General features: G+C 36.2%; 1 long non-coding RNA gene across 1 annotated transcript in view; it reads left to right on the forward strand.

The window, feature by feature from the left end:
- The window catches only part of LOC109548287 (uncharacterized), a 734,651-nt gene that overhangs the window by 565,278 nt on the left and 143,857 nt on the right, over positions 1-25,516 (forward strand). The window contains exon 10 of the long non-coding RNA XR_002174337.3: positions 13,095-13,202. This is a non-coding gene — a long non-coding RNA (uncharacterized lncRNA). The remainder of the gene's footprint in view (positions 1-13,094; positions 13,203-25,516) is intronic.

Here is a 25,516-nt window from a genome sequence, read left to right on the forward strand (position 1 = left end):
CATCATCAGATGAATGGATAAAGAAGATGTGGCACATATATACAATGGAATATTACTCAGCCATAAAAAGAAATGAAATTGAGTTATTTGTAGTGAGGTGGATGGACCTAGAGTCTGTCATACAGAGTGAAGTAAGTCAGAAAGAGAAAGACAAATACCATATGCTAACACATATATATGGAATCTAAGAAAAAAAAATGTCATGAATAACCTAGGGGTAAGATGGGAATAAAGACACAGACCTACTAGAGAATGGACTTGAGGATAATGGGGAGGGGGAAGGGTAAACTGTGACAAAGTGAGAGAGTGGCATGGACATATATACACTACCAAACATAAAATAGATAGCTAGTGGGAAGCAGCTGCATAGCACAGGGAGATCAGCTCGGTGCTTTGTGACCACCTAGAGGGGTGGGATAGGGAGGGTGGGAGGGAGGGAGACACAAGAGGGAAGAGATATGGGAACATATTTATATGTATAACTGATTCACTTTGATATAAAGCAGGAACTAACACACCATTGTAAAGCAATTATGCTCCAATAAAGATGTAAAAAAAAAAAATGAGGATTTCAAGTAAAGATCCTTCAAAACCTAATTTATTGAGAAGGGATTCATTTGTAATTAGCTCCATCATTTTTAGATATGTGCTAATAACTGTATTTAAATAAATAACCTCTGAAGTTAAATACACATCTCACTTTTTAATTTATTTCATCAAAAAGTTTTTTCTTTATAGATATTGTTCAGGAAATCTCCAGATCAACCCAAATCCAATTTTCATAACTGATGAATAACTTTGGAGGACACAGTGGGTTGTGGGCATTTGTGTTGTGTCTCCTTACAAACAGACATTGTGATGCAGAATCAACCAGAGCTTCCTGCAGCTTTGAAAGGAACATTAATTTTTGCATCCATCAGAAGAGCAAACTTCACTACTATTTTTATTGCTACCTTGTTAATTTTCCCCCATAACTCCTAGTAGTGTCTAATTATAGAGCCAGCTAATGCTATGGTAAGGTCTGCTGGTTAATAGAGATGTTTCTGATTCAACTGACAAATGTCCTCTGAAACACTTGAGCTCTTAAATTAAACTGATGACTCATGCTTCATAAGAGGCAGTAAATATCCCTGTTCATTTTGGCAATCCAAGGAGATTTTTTATAAACTGGAAAAGGTTAAGAGATGCAGCTCAGGTTCCTGGGACAATATTTGACGTATAATGACCTTACCCTAGGAAAAGTTATTCTTCCCTAGAATATCAAGGCAAATACATGGTTCATTCAAATATACATTATAGGCTGTGTATATACAGTATAGAAAAGAGTGTTGGGGAGAGAGAGCTAGTGTTTATTGAACAGCTATTATATAGCCAGCAAGTGATAAGAACTTTACACAGACAGCCTTACTTCATACTCACCAAGATCCTACAAGGTATATAGTGTCAGCTTATCAAATTAATTAAACAAATAAAGAAATATAGTTGATAACACTGTATTGTATCATTGACATTTTCTAAGAGAGTAAAATTTAAAAAAGAAAGAAGGAAAAACTCAGAAGAATCAATGTGGCTTTGGGAAAAGAGAGATTTAGGCCATGCTGTTCACAGTATGTAGCCTCCAACATAGAGGGCATTAACCAGTTATGATTGGAATCCTTCAAAACCTGTTATCAAGAGTTAACATGTCCTTTAGTTAATAGACCAAAGGGAAAGAGAGGAAGTTACACAGGGTTAGCTGAGATAATAGCTATCCTTTCACATATTTTTTCAAGGTAAATTTTCTAGTAGGTTCTGTTTTGAATCCCATAATTTGATGTATCTCATGTGGATGAGATGTGATGTATCTCATGTGCATCAATGAGAAGATACACTATTTTAAAATGAAAATTTGAAGCTCAGATTATTTTGTAATCTCTTCATCATAAACAGTATGATTATAGGTATGCCTGGTAATAACTATAGAGTATGTGTGCCTGTGTATGTGTCAGCCTAGGGGAAATCTGTGAAAAGCATTTTGCCTATATTATTAATGAATGTACTTAAGACCACTCAGGCAGCATAGTTTCGTAACCACAGATCTAGCACTGAATTAGATTGAACCAAAAGATAGTCAAGTCAGTAGTCATGGGATTAACACCACAGAGTTACCTTGCTTAACTGATTTTAAAATAGTCTATTTGACATATTAAGTTACAAAGAGAATGCTTTCATTATTTGAAAACAAGGCTTTTCATTTATCAAATACTTCTTTCTTTTCAATATGCTGATATTTAGATGCAGGTTAAATTAACAGTCTACTTGTCACTTTACCTCTGAAGTGATATGGTTAGGCCATGGAAAAGTGCTGTGAATAATTATATTGCACATGGCTGAATGTGACCAAGTTGTCCACTCCTTGGGTGTACCCAAGCCTCAGGCCTCCAGCATTCTGGAAATACTCTTTGCTGTGACCCTCAGATAAAAGTGATTTTATCCCCCTTTCTAGAGAAGAAACTTCAGTGTCCTTATAGATAAGGAGATTCTCTGGGGGCTTCTTAAATGTTAACTTTTAATTCAGCTTCCCCAGCTTCTCTGTCTCTGCTCTGTGTCTCACTTATTACTCATGCCATTCCTATTTTATATCATATTATTCCACAAAAGCAATTACTCACTTCTGAGAGTCCTACCAGCAACACATTGTGACCTGGGTGAATTCTATAACCTGGGAGAGGTGAAAATATTGGGCTGGCCTAAAAGTTTGTTCGGGTTTGTCCATAACATCTCATGAAAATCCCAAACGAACTTTTTGGCCAACCCAATATTTCTAACAGTGACAAACTCTAGAAGCAAAAATAAAAAAAGAAAGAAAAAAAATTGATAAATTTGACAACATAAAAATAAAATTTTATTTGGTATATTAAGACACACACAACCACCACCAAAGTCAAAAGATAAATGACAAAATAGTACAAAAATATTTGCAAATTATATCACAAAGAATTAATATCTTTAATACCAATATATAAAGGACTTCTAAAGATAGAGAAGAAAACAATGTATCAATGATACAATAGAATAATGGACAAAATATATGAATTACAAAATCACAGAAAAAGAAATAAGTGAATGTGGTGCTCAAATATGTGAAAAGATATTCCATATCACATGTAAGATAAATTAAAATCCACTGAGATACAGTTTCTCACCTAATTAGCAAAATTCAAAATTTTGTTATTATCTGCTAGCAATGCAAAATCTAGACTCAAAAGGAAAAATAACCCACTTTCATACACCTATAAATTGACAGGAAAAATAGAGTGAGAGATGGATCAATATACATTGATTCAAAGATATACATCAATCAACTGAAAAATTTGAACCTTATTTGGATTTCAATTTGAAAAACAGATAGAATCATGAGACAATCAGAAAATTTGAATACTGACTAGACGATTATGAAAATAAATTTTTGGTAAAATTTATGTGTGATAATTATATTGTGTTTTTTTTTTTTAACTAAGTCCTTGTATTTTGAGGAAAGACACTGACATATTCATGGATAAAATGATAGGATGTTTGGCATTTGCTTCAAAATAATCCGGGCAGGCTGGCAGCAAAGGATGAGGTGGTATACATACAACAAAATTGATTATGAGTTGATCGCTGTTTATGTTAGGCGATAACTTCATTAAATTAATGTCTCCTTTTTATGTTATAGAAATTCTCCATATTAATGTTTCCAAAAGAACATCAAATATGTGTTAAAAAATATAGTTGTCAGTCTGAAGCTCATTTTACTATAGAATATTTTAAATTGTGATATAAAAGGCAATGTCTGTACCACGCTCTGAAAGTCTGAAGTCAAAGACAGGTTTATTTTGTCAGGATTGTGTAATAAACAATTTGTAGCTCAAGATCAGACCCTTATTCTTTCACATTCCTTAGACATTTCCCATCACTTCTTAGACAATGCCCTTCCTAAGTCCTCTCTTCTCGTCCTCCTCTTCACTCTTTTCTCTGTTTACTTTACTTTGGGCCCTACCAACACTTCTCTCAGGAAACTAAAGAATTTTTAATGCAGAATAATTTTCTCTCTCGTTTTCTCTCCTTACTAATTGAGGGACTGCCTTGAGAACCATGTTTCTACATACAAAGTGACCATGAACTTGTTTCTTTTAAGGAAATATCCCCCTAAATTTAAATCAATCCTCCGTGCTACAAATTCATTACCTTATGTATTAAATAGATATATAGTCTCAAAATCTTAGTCTTTTGATAAAGTCATTGACTTACACCGTTCATATATTAGCAAATCAGTTTGTTAAGAATGATTATATTGTTTTTATTTAAAATTTTTAATTTATAAAGATTAATTTTGGCTGCTGTTAAAATATATAGGATATACTTTAAAATATATATATAAGAAAAAATGTATATCATCAAAGAAACAATTATCTTTAAGTAGTTCTGAATTAGAAAATCATCACATAAGTTTGATTTTTTTAAAAATCACTTTAAATTATTTTCACCATTTTATTTCCTCAATCTTTCCCAAAATCATTATTGAGACATTACAACTATAAAAATTTCAACCCACTAGAAAACTTTTGTATGACTTTATAGTTAAAATTTATCTGTAGCAATTTTTTGTACTGTGCAGAATTATTCATAACTGCATATCAAAAGTCATTCCTTATTATTTCAACAAACATTTATTGAGTTCCAGACAACTTATTAGTTCCTGACAATACCGAAACATCACTTCTTTCCCCTGTATCCCTAAGGATCTCCTGGCAGAGCCTCTTCTCTTCCCATGGGTGCACGGCTATAAAAATGCACCTCCAGCTTCCCCTGCAACTTCTGTAGTTTGGATCAAGAAAATGCTGTTGATTCCTTTCTCCATTTATTTTGTGCATGAAACCCTTGCCTCTTTTGGAATTCACATATCTCAGAGAAGTACACCATTTACTCCTGGGGAGCTACTCATTTATTTTAGGCTTCTTGGACAATCATTTTTACATTGCTTCTGGAAAAAAAATAAAGTGTTTTCAAGGAAATATCCCCAATCCCCAATGCAAACTTATGCACTAAACTATTGCCTAATTTAAATGCAGGAGAATAACATTCTTGGAAAGGCTGGCTATAGACAGGACATTTTTAGAAGAAGCTAGAAACAGTATTATAACTTTCTGGGATGGTCAACAGTGACTTTGCTTCATTGATGTCATGTCTCCAATATAAGGTATTGTCACCTGATAAGTCTTAGAATACATTTTTTTGCTGCAGTATGAAGAAGTTTTTTTTTTTTTTTAACCATATGTACCTTAGTTGATTAGTTAATAAATTCACTACTATAATTCAATCTGAAATAGGAAAACAAGTTTAATTCCCTTTTCCTGGAAGCAAGTTCTTTTTGAGAAATAGCACACCATTTAGCTAGTTAGTTTGGAAAGGACTCAGTAACTTTTTATTTGAGCCCTCCCAAATACAATAGCAACATTATTCCACATAGTTTTGGTTCTTTCCTGGTTCCTCTTACTCTGAAATTTCTGACTTAATGCAAAAGCTCATGTCACACATTTTAGTCCTGAGGGAAATTACTGTGACCTGTTTTTTTACTTTCTTCAGGGAGTTTTTTTTTCACTTCCCCTTCCCCCAATTGTTGACTACTTCTTACCAGCCACACTCCACTAAATCCTCCTTCTGGCAGGGCATGCCAGCTGTCTACTGAGGATGCATCTAATCTTGGTCCCTGTCTGTCATTTGGCTTTTTTAAAATGGTCCCAGTTAAAAGTGTTGTGTAATAAAAATAAACAGGTTCACCTCCCTGAGTGCTATGACTCACCCTCATTAAAGCCGTTGATGCCTTAAACGACACTGATTTTACCTTTCTCTTCAGAGTAGAAAAGCTAATGTGTGTACTTTCCAATAGAGTCAGGGCCACAAGATTCTTGTATTTTAGTAAATCCACATTTATGGATCACATACTATATGTATGCATGGATCAGGAAAGTGCAACCAAACTGCGTAAAAAGAAAAAAAATCCAACAACTTCATCCCAGCATATTTAGATTTAATATCAACAATCTGAAATCCACAACTCTTTCAAGAGTTGGTGCCTTAGGAATTCCTTCAGCTGTGCATTCTTGGCATTTACAACCCTGAACAGAATATATATTTTAGTTGCTTTGGCTTCTCTGTGGTAAAATTCTCCTTTTACCCCACCTGCATGCCTCTCCCAGCTTCTGCTACTTCTTTGACAAAAAGCCCTAGGTGCCAGATATACTTCTGTGTGTTTTTTTCCCATATGTCCAAATTTCTGTAAATAGTGCATACATTATACTTTAGTTCTTTTACATTATAAGTTACTACCACCAGCTGGCAAATATTAAATAGCTTCCTCTGTTGGTTTGTTCAGGACCAGTCTCAGTAAATTATTTTGTAAAGGCATGAACATGAATCTGAGGGAGGAAAAGTCTATTAGAAATTTGATTTTGATCATTTGTTTTATGCATTCCTATGATATTTTGTAAGTTCATCCTACTAAATTTTCAAATATATTAACTATATATTATACACAGATAAGCAAAACAACAACAACAACAAAATCCTGCCTAGTATTGACAAACGTTAACACTAATTAAGACAGAGATGGCACTTTTTTTTTTTTTTGGAAAAAGCAGGTTTTTAAAAAATTCATCATAAGCAAAATCAACTTATTAGTAGTTTCCCCCTAGTATTCAATTAAATGTCCCCACTTTAAAACTGGGAGGTCCTGGGTGCAATATGGGCAAATCATTTGTTTAAGTAGTATGCAGTAATCCTAGACTGTCATCTGCCAGTTGTTACATGTCAAGGCCATTTGATGTAGACAGTCCTTCTAAAAGGGGAGCAGAGAGGCTGATTGACAGTTTGCCACAGTGGCAATACTTATACTTAGAGGGAATATACTTAGAGGGAAAAATTATAGGGCTTTAAATATGTACATCGGAGAGTAGATAAAATTAATTTAAAAATTTCTAAATTATAGTTTTACATGTTAAAGGTCAGGATTTCTTTAATAGAAAAGTCCCTATGTGGCTCCATTTATTTGGCTCTTAAAAGTATTGTTCCTTTAAAATAGAAAGTTAAAACAAAATTCAAGGTAAACTATTACCACATATTTTGTGTAAAAATAGTTCTCTCACCAGGACGAGAATTGGTTTAGCATAGTTTCAGAAACTGGTTTCCCAGGATCTCTAGAAAACTTGGAATGAAACAGGGCACACAATTTCAAGGTCAAAACTTCTACAGTAATATTTCAAATCTGTATTTTCATTTTGATCATAGCCTCTTTAAAAATTATCAGTATAAAAGTCCTCTCTTTGGGTATACATTTTATTTTATTTTATTTATTTATTTTTTAATAAATTTTATTTATTTATTTTTGGCTGTGTTGGGTCTTCATTTCTGTGTGAGGGCTTTCTCTAGTGCCGCGACCAGGGGCCACTCTTCATCGTGGCACGTGAGCCTCTCACTATCGCGGCCTCTCTTGTTGTGGAGCACAGGCTCCAGACGCGCAGGCTCAGTAGCTGTGGCTCAGAGGCCTAGTTGCTCCGCTAGGGGTGTGGAGGGCAAAGTGGAGAGATTCCCACACAGAGGATCAGTGCCGGCCAGCACTCACCAGCCCAAGAGGCTTGTCTGCTCACCCACCGGGGCAGGTCAGGGCTGGGCGCTGAGGCTCGGGCTTCGGAGGTCGGATCCCAGGGAGAGGAGTGGGGTTGGCAGCGTGAACACAGCCTGAAGAGGGCTAGTGTGCCACAGTGAGCCAGGAGGGAGTCAAATCAAGCCTTGGTGAATTTTAAAAAGTTGAAATTATATCAAGTGTCTTTTCTGACAACAACGCTATGAGACTAGATATCAATTACAGGAAAAAGCCTGTAAAACATACAAACACATGGAGGCTAAACAATACACTACTAAATAACCAAGAGATCACTGAAGAAATCAAAGAGGAAATCAAAAAATACCTAAAAACAAATGACAATGAAAACACGACAACCTGAAACACATGGGATGCAGCAAAAGCAGTTCTAAGAGGGAAGTTTATAGCAATACAGTCCTACCTCAAGAAACAAGAAACATCTCAAATAAACAACCTAAACTTACACCTAAAGCAATTAGAGAAAGAAGAACAAAAAAAAACCCAAACTTAGCAGAAGGAAAGAAATCATAAAGGTCAGATCAGAAATAAATGAAAATAAAGGAAACGATAGCAAAGATCAATAAAACTAAAAGCTGGTTCTTTGAGAAGATAAACAAAATTGATAAACCATTAGCCAGACTCATCAAGAAAAAAAGGGAGAAGACTCAAATCAGTAGAGTTAGAAATGAAGAAGTAACAACTGACACTGCAGAAATACAAAGGATCATGAGAGATTACTACAAGCATTTATATGCTAATAAAATGGACAACCGGGAGGAAATAGACAAATTCTTAGAAAAGCACAACCTTCCAAGACTGAACCAGGAAGAAATAGGAAAAATAAACAGATCAATCACAAGCACTGAAATTGAGATTGTGATTAAAAATCTTCCAACAAACAAAAGCCCAGGACCAGATGGCTTCACAGGCAAATTCTATTAAACATTTAGATAATAGCTAACACCTATCCTTCTCAAACTCTTCCAAAATATAGCAGAGAGAGGAACACTCTCCAACTTGTTCTGCGTGACCACCATCAGCCTGATACCAAAACCAGACAGAGATATCACAAAAAAGAAAACTACAGGCCAATATCACTGATGAACATAGATGCAAAAATCCTCAACAAAATACTAGCAAACAGAATCCAACAGCACATTAAAAGGATCATACACCATGATCAAGTGGGGTTTATTCCAGGAATGCAAGGATTCTTCAATATATGCAAATCAATCAGTGTGATAAGCCATATTAACAAACTGAAGGATAAAACCATATGATCATCTCATAGGTGCAGAAAAATCTTTCAACAAAGTTCAGTACCCATTTATGATAAAAACTCTCCAGAAAGTAGGCATAGAGGGAACTACCGTCAACATAATAAAGGCCATATATGACAAACCCACAGCCAACATCATTCTTAATGGTGAAAAATGGAAAGCATTTCCTCTAAGATCAGGAACAAGACAAGGATGTCCACTCTCACCACTATTATTTGACATAGTTTTGGAAGTTTTAACGACAGCAATCAGAGAAGAAAAAAAAATAAAAGGAATTCAAATCAGAAAAGAAGAAGTAAGCCTGTCACTGTTTGCAGATGACATGATGCTATACTTAGAGAATCCTAAAGATGTTACCAGAAAACTACTAGAGCCAATCAGTGAATTTGGTAAAGTAGCAGGATACAAAATTATTGCACAGAAATCTCTGGCATTCCTATACACTAATGATGAAAAGTCTGAAAGAGAAATTAAGGAAACACTCCCATTTACCATTGCAACAAAAAGAATAAAATACCTAGGAATAAACTTACCTAAGGAGACAAAAGACCTATATGCAGAAACTATAAGACACTGATGAAAGAAATTAGAGATGACACAAATAGATGGAGAGATACACCGTGTTCTTGGATTGGAAGAATCAACATTGTGAAAATGACTATACTACCTAAAGCAATCTACAGATTCAATGAAATCCCTATCAAATTACCAATGGCATATTTTCATAGAACTAGCACAAAAAATTTCACAATTTGTATGGAAACACAAAAGACCCCGAATAGCCAAAGCAATCTTGAGAAAGAAAAATGGAGCTGGAAGAATCAGGCTCCCTGACTTCAGACTGTAGTACAAAGCTACAGTAATCAAGATAGTATGGTACTGGCACAAAACAGAAATACAGATCAATGGAACAGGCTAGAAAGCCCAGAGATAAACCCACGCACATGTGGTTACCTTATTTCTGATAAAGGAGGCAAGAATATACAATGGAGAAAAACAGGCTTTTCAATAAGGGGTGGTGGGAAAACTGGACAGCTACATGTAGAAGAATGAAATTAGAACACTCCCTAACACCATACACAAAAATAAGCTCAAAATGGATTAAAGACCTAAATGTAAGGCCAGACACTATAAAATTCTTTGAGGAAAACATAGGCAGAACACTCTATGACATAAATCACAGCAAGATCCTTTTTGACCCACCTCCTAGAGAAAGGGAAATAAAAACAAAAATAAACAATTGGGAACTAATGAAACTTAAAATCTTTTGCACAGCAAAGGACACCATAAACAAGATGCAAAGACAACCCTCAGAATGGAAGAAAATATTTGCAAATGAAGCAACGGACATAGGATTAATCTACAAAATTTATAAGCAGCTCATGCTGCTCAATATCAAAAAAGCAACCCAATCCAAAAATGGGCAGAAGACCTAAATAGACATTTCTCCAAAGAAGATAAACAGATTGCCAACAAACACATGAAAGGATGCTCAACATGATTAATCATCAGAGAAACGCAAATCAAAACCACAATGAGGTAACACCTCACACCAGTCAGAATGGCCATCATCAAAAAATCTAGAAACAATAAATGCTGGAGAGGGTGTGGAGAAAAGGGAACACTCTTGCACTGTTGGTAGGAATGTAAATTGATAGAGCCACTATGGAGAACAGTATGGAGGTTCCTTAAAATACTACAAACAGAACTACCATATGACCCAGCAATCCCACTACTGGGCATATACCCTGAAAAAACCATAATTCAAAAAGGGTCATGTACCACAATGTTCATTGCAACACTATTTACAATAGCCAGGACATGGAAGCAACCTAAGTGTCCATCATCAGATGAATGGATAAAGAAGATGTGGCACATATATACAATGGAATATTACTCAGCCATAAAAAGAAATGAAATTGAGTTATTTGTAGTGAGGTGGATCGACCTAGAGTTTGTCATACAAAGTGAAGTCAGTCAGAAAGAGAAAAACAAATACCATATGCTAACACATATATATGGAATCTAAAAAAAAAATAAAAATGTTTCTTAAGAACCTAGGGGAAGGACAGGTATAAAGATGCAGACTTAGAGAATGGACTTGAGGACATGTGGAGGGCGAAGGGTAAGCTAGGACGAAGTGAGAGGGTGGTATGGACATGTATACACTACCAAATGTAAAATAGATAGCTAGTGGGAAGCAGCCACATAGCACAGGGAGATCAGCTTGGTGCTTTGTGACCACTTAGAGGGGTGGGACTCGGAGGATGGGAGGGAGACGCAAGAGGGAGGAGATATGGGGATATATGTATATGTGTAGCTGATTCACTTTGTTATAAAGCAGAAACTAACACACCGTTGTAAAGCAATTATACTCCAATAAATATGTTAAAAAATTGAAAAATAAAACTAGAACATAAATGTCTATCCACAAAATAACTAAATTATGATATAGTCTCCTAAAGGAATATTACACAGCCAGAAAAATTACAGCCTAATATAGCAATAGAGAATATGAGTTATTACCTACTTTGTAAAACTGCAAGGTATGAAAATATAATAATTAATACTTTTATGGATTCTATGTAGTTAAAAATAAAATTGAAATAAAAGTTTACGAAGGACAGTCTTTCTATTAAAACAATGCTTAAATAAGAATTTAGCAGTTATGAACCAGGAAGGAGATTTGTCAGTGAGAACAGTCCTGATGTTCTCCTTTTGAGCTTTTCCTTTTGCCTTTATGTTGTACTTAGAGCTGCTTACTTACTATCACCACTAGCTGCCAGGGTTGCTTTCCTTTCCTAAGGCCTACTCATGGATTAAGAAATATTTCTGGGGCTTCCCTGGTGGTGCAGTGGTTGAGAGTCCGCCTGTCGATGCAGGGGACACAGATTCGTGCCCTGGTCCAGGGGGATCCCACATGCTGCGGAGTGGCTGCGCCCGTGAGCCATGGCCGCTGGGCCTGCGCATCCGGAGCCTGTGCTCCGCAACGGGAGAGGCCACAAAGGTGAGAGGCCCGCATACCGCAAAAAAAAAAAAAAAAAAAAAATTCTGGATGTAGCAGCGTTCAGGAACTAGCCAATCCGTTTATTTTGTCCCTTTCAAGGACAAAGGCCAATTTCATTAAAATTAAAACATTACCTGGCTCAAATCTTGGGAGATTTAGTGTTTTATTTTGATAAGGGAGGCTGCTCTATTTCTCTGAGGTGTTTTTAAAACATTAAGAATTTTCATATGCCCTAAATTAGACTCAGAACTGTAGAACTCATTTTTTAAGCTCTATAAATAGATCTAAGTGTTGTAGTGCTAGATAATAAATCCTATGAAATCAAGTTATTAAAAATATTCATGTTTATGGCTAGTAAGTATTCTATTTGATTTTACATCTCTCCTTCTTATCGTCATTATTTAAGAAGTGCAACAATGGTTACTAAAGTATGCCAGTCCATATCAACACAACTTCACTTTGAGCCATATGCATTATAAAAAGGTAAATTTTAAATTTTAGTGGAAAAACAAGAGAGGAGGTTTTATTTATTCTTTATTCTTCCAACTCAACGTAAGCAGTGTATTCCTCATCTAAGATATAACTTATAGTTTACTACTATTACAACATTGCTTCATTTATCATCTATATGTATGTGTAGGTATATAGATATCTGTATGATATATGCAGTTATCATGTATCATGTTATAATTACATAGATCATGGTATATTTAAATAAATATTTTATTTCTGCTGGTAATAGTTAACACTTCTATAACTTACACTTTATCAGGCACTGTTCTAAGTGCTTTGCTGTTAAACCTTGCAACTGTGAGGTGAGTAGTCTTATTATCCACATTTTGCAGATGAGGAAACTAAGACACAGAGAGGTTAAGGAATAAGATCAAGGTTGCACAGTTCATAAGTATTAGACCTGGGATTCAAACCCACATGTCTGGCTCCAGGGTCTGTGCTCTCAAATCTTACCTTATATTGCCTTTACAAAACAGCTATTAAATGAAGCCACTTGAAATACCAGTGTGGAGAGTTAGGCTAACAGCCCAACCCAAAGAAGATATTTTGAGTTGGGGTAGTTATTTTGAAAATTAATCTTCAAAGTCTTTTTGCCTATATTAACTAGATACAATTTTTTATTTTCCATTAGCACTGCCTGTAAGACTGTGACCTCTTCCAGCATAAGGACCACTCAACTATTTCTACTCTCCTGAACCTGATGTATTTTCTGTCGCACAGTCAAAAATTTGTTGAAAAGGTAAGTGATGGAATGACCAATGCAACACACTGACAAGTTAAAGGAATGGTTTGGGGTAACTGGATGGTTCAGATTGAAATTTTGTTTTTGAGAAAATAAAATATTTTGGCCTGAATTAATCAGATGGATAGGCTATATTAATCTACTTCATTGGATTAAAAGAAAATTGATCACTAATTTAATTAGCCTAGTCTATTACCTGTGCCCTTGAGTCATAAACTACCATAGATTTTTCTTGTGATTATTTTAACAGGGCTAAAAAATTTAACTCAACAATTTGAGTACATAGCGTTCTGATAACACCATATTGTTGTCTAACAGTGAAATACAAAATCTTATTCAAATGTGAACATTTTCAGCAGATATTATAGTGTGTTAAAATACATTTAAAAATCTACTAAACTACTAAATCCTATTAACAACCAGTTTTAAAGATACAAAATTTTCAATTAAAGAAAAATATAAAGCATTTGCTACTGTGTACAAAAAAACCCTCAGCATTGATGAAAGATAGCTAAATATTAATCCTCAAAGTATTTTAATGGAGGAAGATATGAGGTAAACATTTGTAGGTTTCCTATCTTTATCACCTGGCACTTACAGATATAAAATACATGTAAGAAAGGTAAGTCAGAGTCCTACTCTCCCAATCGCTGTATAACAAGGCTGATCTTGTTATTACAATGGTTCTGTCCATTCAGTTAATATTTATTAAACACCCATTATACAAAAGGTACTGCACTAAGTTCTCTGTAATAGCACATTGTTTGCATGTGGTAATTTAAAGTGCTTCCAGCATTCACAAGTATTGTCACGTTTTGAGTTATGAGGTGGGCCACATTGATGTCCTTCTTATATTACAAGCGTGGAAACTGAGGCCCAACATGGTTAATTATACTATCCAAAGTCACGGAAGTGATGGTGAAACTGGGGCTATAGAAGCAATACTGGTAATAATACAAAGGAGAGATGGAACAGAAATAGCCCATCAAAAGGTTCTGCTTCATAAAAGTCTTGATTTGAAAGCAATGTTAAATGGCTTGGTCATACATGGAATACACACCAAACTCATTTTATTATTAAGGGTTAAGTTTCTTTTGATTAATACAAACCAACTTATAATAATAATATTCTTTTAAAATATAATTGGCATATTCTTATATCATACTTTTCTCTCTTCTTGCTTAAACTTAATAGAATAAAACAAGCTTCAAAAAAGGCACCCTAAGAATAAATAGGGTGTGTAATGAGCAACCATTATACATGATTTCTTCACTCATGTGGAACTCCTATAACCCACTAATGAGATCACCACTTGTGAGGTACTGAGGCCTTTTGTTTCAACTAGGTTAATCATATTTTATGACCAGCCATTATGTCTCTTCTATTCATGTATACAACTATTTCATTGCTAGGTACAGTATTCATACTTTATGGTCCAATTTATTATTTGGCTGCATCTGAAAACCAAGACTATATGAATATTTTATTTTATATGCAAAATACACTAAAGTTACTGTTACTTTTATAAACATATAATAAATCCTATAAAAAGGGATATTTTAGAAAAATAAGAAAATTGAATAGAGAGTACTTAAGCTTTCCCTTCTTCAGTGTCAACACAATGAGCATTCAAAAATTCATTTGTCCCAATATTGATGGTAATAATGGCTACTATATATTGAGAACCTTCTCTGTGCCTCTTCTCTTTATATACACATTTATATATTCATAATTTCACCTAATGGAATCTTTAAATTGGACATACAATAGTGATTATCATTTCAAAGCTGAGAAAACTGACATTCAGCAAGGGTAAGTAATTTTTCCATGTCGCAGAATGGCAAATTTGAGCTTTTATTCCATCCTGAACACACTGTCTACCACATCATGGTTCTTCCCTCCCTGCCTCCTTCCACCCTGTCAGACTAGCCCACTGAGGTTCTGTCTTAATTCGTGCTCCATTATCTCTGTAGCTCATTTATTTAGTTATTCATTTGGCATACATTTATTGAATACCTTCTACAGGGCAGGCTTGGTTTTAGGAACTGGGGACAAAAAGTTAACAAGACAAAGTCCCTGCTCATAAGCACATATAAACTCAGGGCAGAGTCAGGCAACAAGACGAAAATAAGACAATTTCAAAAAGGGATAAGTCCTAGGAAAACAAACAGAGTGAAGAGATAGAGAATGCAGGAAGCAGGGCTGGTAGAAATGGAGAGTGTCTATTTTAAGTTGGAAGACATTTCTAAGGAGGTGACCTCTGAGCTGGACCATGAATGACATGAAAAAGACACCAGATGATTTGGGGCTGGGCGTTCCTGGCAGAGGGAACACCAAGTACAAAGACCTAGGCAGAACAAGTTTAGCATGTTCAAGGAATAGCTGGAATGCCAGTGTGGCTGAAATTTAGTGAGCTGAGAAGAAGGTGGTGGTAAGAAATGGGGTTGAAGAAATAAACAAATGCCTGATTCAGTAGAGCTGAATAGGTCCTGGGAAAGAGTGTGGTTTTAAGTGTCATAGGAGGCCATTGGAAATGTGTGGAAAAGTCTTAGTCTTATCACAGCCAGTTTAGGTCGTTTATCGCTAGCTACTATCCGTTATCCTATTGAGATGGAGCGGCTGCCTCAACTATCAATTACCCCATTAGAATCACTTCTATTTCTCGTGGGTTTACCTGACAAATTTTGCCTCCTGATACTGACACCAGAGTCACATTAGCTTGATACACATTTTGGGTGCCTTGGCATTGCCCTGAGTCTGCTGAACCATTCACTAAAATTATCTTTACTTTCTCTGCCCCAGTGCTACTGACCTCAGCTAGATATTAGAGAAACATCGAGGGGGGTGAAGGTGGGAGGTGATTCTCTTTAAAGTGTGGAGAACTGACACCACTTACTAAACTCTAAAAGCCATATCACATCTTTAAAGGAGAATTCATGTTAACCCAAATGAAATTTTCATCTGTAGAGTGTCATAACTTTAATAAAGTGTGACTTGAAATATAATAAGATGACTTGGGAATCACTACATATACAAGTGTTTCCAGGGTCAGCCTTCTAAATTAATTCTGCTTTCAAGTTCCTTGACTTTCTTCCCTTCTAAATAGTTCTTTAAAAGCTCCAAAATTTTTCCTACACTCATTCTCTCAGCAGCAGTATTGGGGAGGAGGGAACCAGTGGGAACAAGAGGATGAGTCAGAGGCAACTATTTTTTTTTTTTTTCCGGTACGCGGGCCTCTCACTGTTGTGGCCTCTCCCGTTGCGGAGCACAGGCTCCGGACGCACAGGCTCAGCGGCCATGGCTCACGGGCCCAGCCGCTCCGCGGCACGTGGGATCCTTCTGGACCGGGGCACGAACCCACATCCCCTGCATCGGCAGGCGAACTCTCAACCACCGCGCCACCAGGGAAGCCCAGAGGCAACTATTTTTAAGTGCAAATTAGTTTAGGTATATAATACAAGTGTATATTTATGCATAATAGGTACAAAAACCATTTCCAGAGAGAATGAATTCTAATATACAATAAAAGCTTCAATATTAATTAAAATTTGAATCCCAAGATTATTAATAAATGAGATTCCAAGTCATTTTTATGATCTTGAAAAGTAGTTATCATTTATATTGTATTTTGCTCATAATTCAGTCAAACTGGTTAAGGGAAAGGAGCTAAGAGAAGGCAATTATTTTATTACACATATATTTGAATGTAGTGGCCTAGCAGTTACTTTAGACTTTATGTAAACATTATCCTTTAGAAATTTTCACACATGTAAGAGCTCAGAAATTTTAATTCTCTTACATCTAACATTAGGAAGTAGCTTTAGTGACACCAGAAATCAAGAAAGAGAGAGACATAGGAACCAGGAGAAGTGGATGCAGCCCAGGAGCAACAGACCTGGAAAGCAACTAGTCCTAACTGAAGCAGGAAAAATGGAAAGACATCTTGGGGGGAAAAGCCATATGACAGAATTTCTGATATGACAGAGAGTTTGAAAAAAGAAATATGACAAAGGCATACAGTGTAGGAAAAAAGAAATGCAAGAAGCAACACTATGAAAACCAAAAAGTAAAATGATAAATGAAAAGAAATAAAACTGAAAGTCTTGTCTCCGTAGTGTACAATATATGCAGGCTTAATTATGAAAATATTCTTCACTCATTTAACTAAAATAATTATACAGGAGAATGGGTGAGGCAAGGTGTTGAGGTCATATAACAGCCAAATCTCTCATCTATCTTCCCAGGAATTGAATACATGTTTCAAAAAGATAAATCAAGAAATGCTCCGTGTATTAATAGAGATGTTAGAAATAGTTAAGAGCATTAAAAGTGATCCCAGCTCTGGTTATTATCACTAGACTGTCTCCCACTATTTCTTCTGATGTGGACGACTTGAGTATGTACTGGAATGTATCCTTATGGAATTTCTGAGGTCAGTCCCATTTGTGGAACTTTAAAGAATTGCTGAGCTACAGCCTTATTACTGTATTGTCTCATTCATTCAATGTCTTATATCTAATGCCTACTCTATGCCAGGTACTGTGTTAGGTAGTAAAACTACGAAGCAGTAAACTTAATACTGAGAAATTGATTGTATTTCTTTAGTTAATTTGGCCTTACATGTAGATAGATGCAGAAGAAAACAAGTAGAAATGTGGTATGTGTTATGTAGGGGGCAGGTTCAAAATGTTCTTTGATTTTGAACTTGATCCCATGTGTGTATCTTTGAACAAAATAAGCAAACCAAAAGAAATAGAGACAAACAAACAAATAAAAATATATTTCCTACTTCTTTCCTATGAAGAAAATTTCTGGCCTAGGGACCACAGTTTTAGTTATTTGTTCTACGATCATCTTTATTTCCATCAGTTACTCTATTCAATCATTAGATAAACATTTCATAAGAAAAAAATTATTAGCAGTAAACTGTTAGAAAACAGTCTTGCTGATATTTCTAAAATGCATTTTGGATCTTAACAGTCATCTATGTAAAAATTTCCAAAGTTTTCACTTTGGCCACATGGTTCCTCTTCCATGTCTTACCCTTCTTTTCTTTTCTCTTCTTTTTCCTCCCCTTCCCTTTCCTTCATTTCCTTCTCTTTCCTAAACTAGTCAATGATAATGCTATTGAATGAGACAGAGTAAGGCAGGTATCTGTGCAGAGGGGTTGACCAAAGTGGAGAGTCAGAGCCCAAGCAGGGTGAGTAAGGCATCCACACAGAGGTGGGGGGCAGTCTAGCATCAAGTGTCTGAGTCCCATGAGAAAGAAAGAAGATCCATCTCAGGGTAGCAATATCCAAGTAGAATCAGGAGAGCATCCACATAAGAGTAGGGGCAATATAATTTATAAAAGATTGGTTAGATACAGGAGGATCGATCAAACAACTAAAGATATTAAGGAAAATGGGAGTCAGATTTCCCAAGTTTTGAAAGGGTGGGGTACAAATTAGGAAAGGGAGACAGCTAGAATGAACCCTGTGGTGTTGCATTATAATGGAGGTATGCGTTCTGGCCATGTATTAATGCATCACAAATTACCCCCAAATGCAGTGATTTAAAACATTACAATTATTATGTTATTTCTCATGATTTATGTGCATCAGGAACTTGCAAATAAACTGTCCCAGAAACTGGGACACTTTATCCCCAGGAGCTCAGGTGCGAAGCTTGAAAGCTGGGGATGACTTTGCAGCTGGGAGCTAGAATCATCCAGAGGCTAGAGTTTGATGCTGCCTGTTAGCTGGGGTCTCCACTGAGGCTGTTGACTAGAGCATGTACACCTGTCCTTTCCTTGTAGCTGTCTGGTTTTTCACAGGATGCTGACTGGATTCTAAGAGCAAGCATCCCAAGAGGACCAGAAAGAAGTTGTATAATCTTTTAAGTGCTAGACTGGGAAGTCTCTAGCCTCATTTACGCTATCGTCACAAGTATTAATTAGCTTGGGATGCCATAACAAAATACCAAAGATGGGGTATCTTAAATGGCAGAAATTTATTTTCTCACAGCTTTGGAGGCTGGAAGACCAAGATCAGGGTGCCAGCATGATTGGGGGGTCTGCCTTCTTACTGTGTCCTCACATGGAAGAGAGAGAGAGAGAGAGAACCCTCTCTGGTGGCTCTCTAAATAAGGTCACTAATCCCATCATGAGGCCTCACTCTCATGACCTCATTTAAACCTAACTAACTCCTAAAAGCCCCATTTCAAATACCATAACACTGGATGGTTAGGGCTTCAACTTACGAATTTGTGTGGACACAGTTCAGTCCCTAGCAACCACTGGTGCAAGGTAGGAGACAAGCGTGGCTCTCACTTCTGGATGGGAGGAGCATTAACGTTATATTGTAAAAAGAACATATGGATTATATGGAATGGGAGATCTTGTTATAGCTAGCTTGCAAAATACAATTTGCCACATTATGTATGCTTGTATACACACATATACATATATACACACATACATGTGTGTGTTTGTGTGCACATTCCCTAACTAAGTCCAATGAGAGGGCACAAGAGCAGCAACTGCACTCTGCTTCAGCAGCAGTGAGCACACCTGGTGCCCAGATCTTGACTTCCAGATATCACTCTTTATTATAAGGAACCAGGGCTCCTTGGAGAAATGGCTGATTCAAGAGCTAGAGAAAAAACAAGGTGACTTTAGAACCACTTGTGACAGAAATAAAAGAATGATGAGGGTTGTCAAAAGGACACAGGGGAAAGCTTAAAGGAGCTCCGTTGGCCAATTCTGGAACCACTTGAACATCAAAATAATGAAAGTAACTGGTTATAACCCATTGAATTAAATAAATAAATAAAACTTTTAGTGAAGAATGGGATATATACACACTTTCCAATTACCTCCCCATGCAAATATTTATTATGTACAAAAGTAGAAAAGGAACTTCACAGATAGAAATCCTGGAAGACCCTATCTTAATCCAGTGATCAAAGTGAACATCATCATTAATGGGACAAATTAAAATTACACACCACCTGACATGCAGTGAGAAAAACATAGCCCCTCTCCTGTGATGTTCCTGCAAAACATGCATAACTTGAAACAAATCATGAGGAAGCATCAGACACCAAATTAAGGAACAGTTACAAAATAACTGGCCTGTAATCTTTAATAGTGTCAAAATCATTAAAGTCAAGGAAAGATTGAAGAACTGTTCCAGACTGGAGATGACCAAAAGGGCTAACTGCAACATGTGATTCTGAACTGGGTGTGTTTGATGTAAAGAGCATCATCAAGACCATGAGAAAACTTGGATGGAGTCTGAAAATCACATGACGGTAATGTATCAATGTTGATTTTCTGAATTATACAAGGCTTAGTAAACATCCAAGTTGTTTAGCATGGAATCCACAGACTTTCCAATTTTGTATCTTACCTTGCATCTTACCACTTCCCTGGGAATAACCACATGTTTTAGCTTCAGAGCTGGTTAAGCCTTCACTAATCCTTTTCCAGGAAGACCTGTTTCTTGTCTCTCTCCTGGAAAGTCTTTCCTTATTCTTTATGACCCATTGAAATGCTCACTCTCCTGTCGAGCCTTATTAATTGTCCTGAACACTTTTACTTAGGTCCTCTATTTCCACCACTTTCGTACATTACTTTGTGTGTACTGTCATAATACAGGACACAGCATGAAGGGAAGGCCTGCATATATTCATATTCACATTCCCAGGACTCATCACAATCCCTAGAACATAGGAGCAGCTCAATATATTGTGTCGAATGAGTAAACAGTACTGCTCTGTTAATATTGTGTTTTAAAAGGAGTTCTATTTCTTAATCTTTGTTATCACACACACTTATGGACATATAATCTTTGGGGGAGCTTTCAGTTGTCCAGTTATACATGTATTTCATTGTAAGTTCCTTCTAATCATTTTTGGAGTCGAATGAAAGGAATGAAAGAAGGAAGGGAGGGAGGAAGGAGAGAGAGAAAGTGAGAGGGAGAGAGAGAGGGAGGAAAAAAGAAAGGGAGAGAAATAAGAAGGGGGGTCATTTTGAGTTTGGAAAATCCAGTGAATTGGTAAGACTTGTCATCTCTAACATCTGGTCAGCACAGCTACTTGGGCACAGTAGACAGAAAACGTATTTCAGGGTAGATGAACCTGCATATGACCCCAGTTCCGCCACTTTTCAGTTATGTGATCTTGGGCAAGCTAGCTGATTCTAAGATAACCTCATCTATTAAATGGAAACGATACTGTTAAATCCATAAGCTTATTGTGGGGATTAGAGGGAAATTTTTAAATAAAGAGTTTAGCATTATGCTTGGAATATTGTAAATGATTAGAAGGTGGATCTATTATTTTCACTATCTTTAAATTTTTTTTTAATATTTTTTATTGAGGTATATTTGATGTACAATATTACGTAAGTTTCAGGTGTACAACATAGTGATTCACAACTTTAAAGGTTATATTCCATTTATAGTTATTATAAAATATTGCATATTCCCTGTGTTATACATTATACCTTTGTAGCTTATTTATTTTATACACAGTAGTTTTTACCTCTTAATCCCCTACCTTTATCTTCCCCCTCCCCGCTTCTCTCTCCCCACTGGTAACCACTAGTTTGTTCTCTATATGTGTAAGTCTGTTTCTTTTTTGTTATATTCACTAGTTTGTTTTATTTTTTAGGTTCCACGTATAAGTGATATCATTCAGTATTTTTCCTTCTCTGTCTGACTTATTTCACTTAGCATAATGCCCTCCAAGTCCATCCATGTTGCTGCAAATGGCAAAATTTCATTCTTTGTTATGGCTGAGTAGTACTCCATTGTATGTATACACCACATCTTCCACATCTTCTTTTCTTTTACATCTTTATTGGAGTACAGTTGCCCTAAAATGGTGTGTTAGTTTCTGCTCCACAACAAAGTGAATCAGCCACACACATACACACGTTCCCATATCTCCTCCCCCCTGCGTCTCCCTCCCTCCCACCCTCCCCATCCCACCCCTCCAGGCGGTCACAAAGCACTGAGCTGGTCTCCCTGTGCCATGCGGCTGCTTCCCACTAGCTATCTCTTTTATGTTTGGTAGTGTATATATGTCCATGCCACTCTCGCGCTTTGTCACAGCTTACCCTTCCCCCTCCGCATATCCTCAAGTCCATTCTCTAGTATGTTTGTGTCTTTATTCCTCTTTTATCCCTAGGTTCTTCATGACATTTTTTTTTCTTAAATTCCATATATATGTGTTAGCATACGGTATTTGTCTTTCTCTTTCTGACTTACTTCACTTTGTATGACAGACTCTAGGTTCATCCACTTCATTACAAATAGCTCAATTTGGTTTCTTTTTATGGCTGAGTAATATTCCATTGTACATATGTGCCACATCTTCTTTATCCATTCATCCGATGATGGACACGTTGGTTGTTTCCATCTCCTGGCTATTGTAAATAGAGCTGCAATGAATATTTTGGTACATGACTCTTTTTGAATTATGGTTTTCCCAGAGTATATGCCCAGTAGTGGGATTGCTGGGTCATATGGTAGTTCTATTTGTAGTTTTTTAAGGAACCTCCATACTGTTCTCCATAGTGGCTCTACCAATTCACATTCCCACCAGCAGTGCAAGACTGTTCCCTTTTCTCCACACCTCTCCAGCATTTATTGTTTCTAGATTTTTTGATGATGGCCATTCTGACTGGTGTGAGATTATATCTCATTGTAGTTCTGATTTGCATTTCTCTAATGATTAATGATGTTGAGCATTATTTCATGTGTTTGTTGGCAGTCTGTATGTCTTCTTTGGAGAAATATCTATTTAGGTCTTCTGCCCATTTTTGGATTGGGTTGTTGGTTTTTCTGTTATTGAGCTGCATGAGCTCCTTATAAATTTTGGAGATTAATCCTTTGTCATTTGCTTCATTTGCAAATATTTTCTCCCATTCTGAGGGTTGTCTTTTTGTCTTGTTTATGGTTTCCTTTGCTGTGCAAAAGCTTTTAAGTTTCATTAGTTCCCATTTCTTTATTTTTGTTTTTATTTCCATTTCTCTAAGAGGTGGGTCAAAAAGGATCTTGCTGTGATAGATGTCATAGAGTGTTCTGCCTATGTTTTCCTCTAAGAGTTTGATAGTTTCTGGCCCTACATTTAGGTCTTTAATACATTTTGAGCTTATTTTTCTGTATGGAGTTAGGGAGTGATCTAATCTCATACATTTACCTGAAGCTGTCCAGTTTTCCCAGCACCACTTATTGAAGAGGCTGTCCTTTCTCCACTGTATTATCCTGCTTCCTTTATCAAAGATAAGGTGACCATACGTGCGTGGGTTTATCTCTGGGCTTTCTATCCTGTTCCATTGATCTATATTTCTGTTTTTGTGCCAGTACCATACTGTCTTGATTACTGTAGCTTTGTAGTATAGTCTGAAGTCAGGGAGCCTGATTCCTCCAGCTCCGTTTTTCGTTCTCAAGATTGCTTTGGCTATTCGGGGTCTTTTGTGTTTCCATACAAATTGTGAAATTTTTTGTTCTAGTTCTGTGAAAAATGCCAGTCGTAGTTTGATAGGGATTGCATTGAATCTATAGATTGCTTTGGGTAGTAGAGTCATTTTCACAATGTTGATTCTTCCAATCCAAGAACATGGTATATCTCTCCATCTATTTGTATCATCTTTAATTTCTTTCATCAGTGTCTGATAATTTTCTGCATACAGGTCTTTTGTCTCCTTAGGTAGGTTTATTCCTAGATATTTTATTCTTTTTGTTGCAATGGTAAATCGGAGTGTTTTTTTGATTTCACTTTCAGATTTTTCATTATTAGTGTATAGGAATGCCAGAGATTTCTGTGTCTTAATTTTGTTTCCTGCTACTTTACCAAATTTATTGATTAGCTCTAGTAGTTTTCTGGTAGCATCTTTAGGATTCTCTATGTATAGGATCATGTCATCTGCAAACACTGACAGCTTTACTTCTTCTTTTTCAATTTGGATTCCTTTTATTTCCTTTTCTTCTCTGATTGCTGTGGCTTAAACTTCCAAAACTATGTTGAATAAGAGGGGTGAGAGTGGGCAACCTTGTCTTGTTCCTGATCTTAGAGGAAATGCTTTCAGTTTTTCACCATTAAGAATGATGTTGGCTGTGGATTTGTCATATATGGCCTTTATTATGTTGAGGAAAGTTCCCTCTATGCCTACTTTCTGCTGGGTTTTTATCATAAATGGGTACTGAATTTTATCGAAAGCTTTCTCTGCATCTATTGAGATTATCATATGGTTTTTATCCTTCGATTTGTTACTGTGGTGTATCACATTGATTGATTCACATATAATGAAGAATCCTTGCATTCCTGGGATAAACCCCACTTGATCATGGTGTATGATCCTTTTAATGTGCTGTTGGATTCTGTTTGCTAGTATTTTGTTGAGGATTTTTGCATCTATGTTCATAAGTGATATTGGCCTGTAGTTTTCTTTCTTTGTGACATTCTTGTCTGGTTTTGGTATCAAGGGGATGGTGGCCTTGTAGAATGTGTTTGGGAGTGTTTCTCCCTCTGCTATATTTTTGAAGAGTTTGAGAAGGATAGGTGTTAGCTCTTCTCTAAATGTTTGATGGAATTCGCCTGTGAAGCCTTCTGGTCCTGGGCTTTTGTTTGTTGGAAGATTTTTAATCACAGTTGCAATTTCAGTGCTTGTGATTGGTCTGTTCATATTTTCTATTTCTTCGTGATTCAGTCTTGGCAGGTTGTGCATTTCTAAGAATTTGTCTATTTATTCCAGGTTGTCCATTTTATTGGCATAGAGTTGCTTGTAGTAATATCTCATGATTTTTTGTATTTCTGCAGTGTCAGTTTTTACTTCTCTGTTTTCGTTTCTAATTCTATTGATTTGAGTCATCTCCCTTTTTTTCTTGATGAGTCTGGCTAATGGTTTATCAATTTTGTTTATCTTCTCAAAGAACCAGCTTTTTGTTTTATTGATCTTTGCTTTCATTTATTTCTGATCTGATTTTTATGATTTCTTTCCTTCTGCTAACTTTGGGGTTTTTTTGTTCTTCTTTCTCTAATTACTTTAGGTGCAAGGTTAGGTTGTTTATTCGAGATGTTTCCTGTTTCTTAAGGTAAGATTGTATTGCTATAAACTTCCCTCTTAGAACTGCTTTTGCTGCATCCCATATGTTTTGGGTCGTCGTGTCTCCATTGTCATTTGTATCTAGGTATTTTTTTATTTCCTCTTTGATTTCTTCAGTGATCACTTCCTTATTAAGTAGAGTATTGTTTAGCCTCCATGTGTTTGTATTTTTTACAGATCTTTTTCTGTAATTGATATCTAGTCTCATAGCGTTGTG

Source organism: Tursiops truncatus, chromosome 9, assembly GCF_011762595.2.
Source record: "Tursiops truncatus isolate mTurTru1 chromosome 9, mTurTru1.mat.Y, whole genome shotgun sequence".
NCBI lineage: Eukaryota > Metazoa > Chordata > Mammalia > Artiodactyla > Delphinidae > Tursiops > Tursiops truncatus.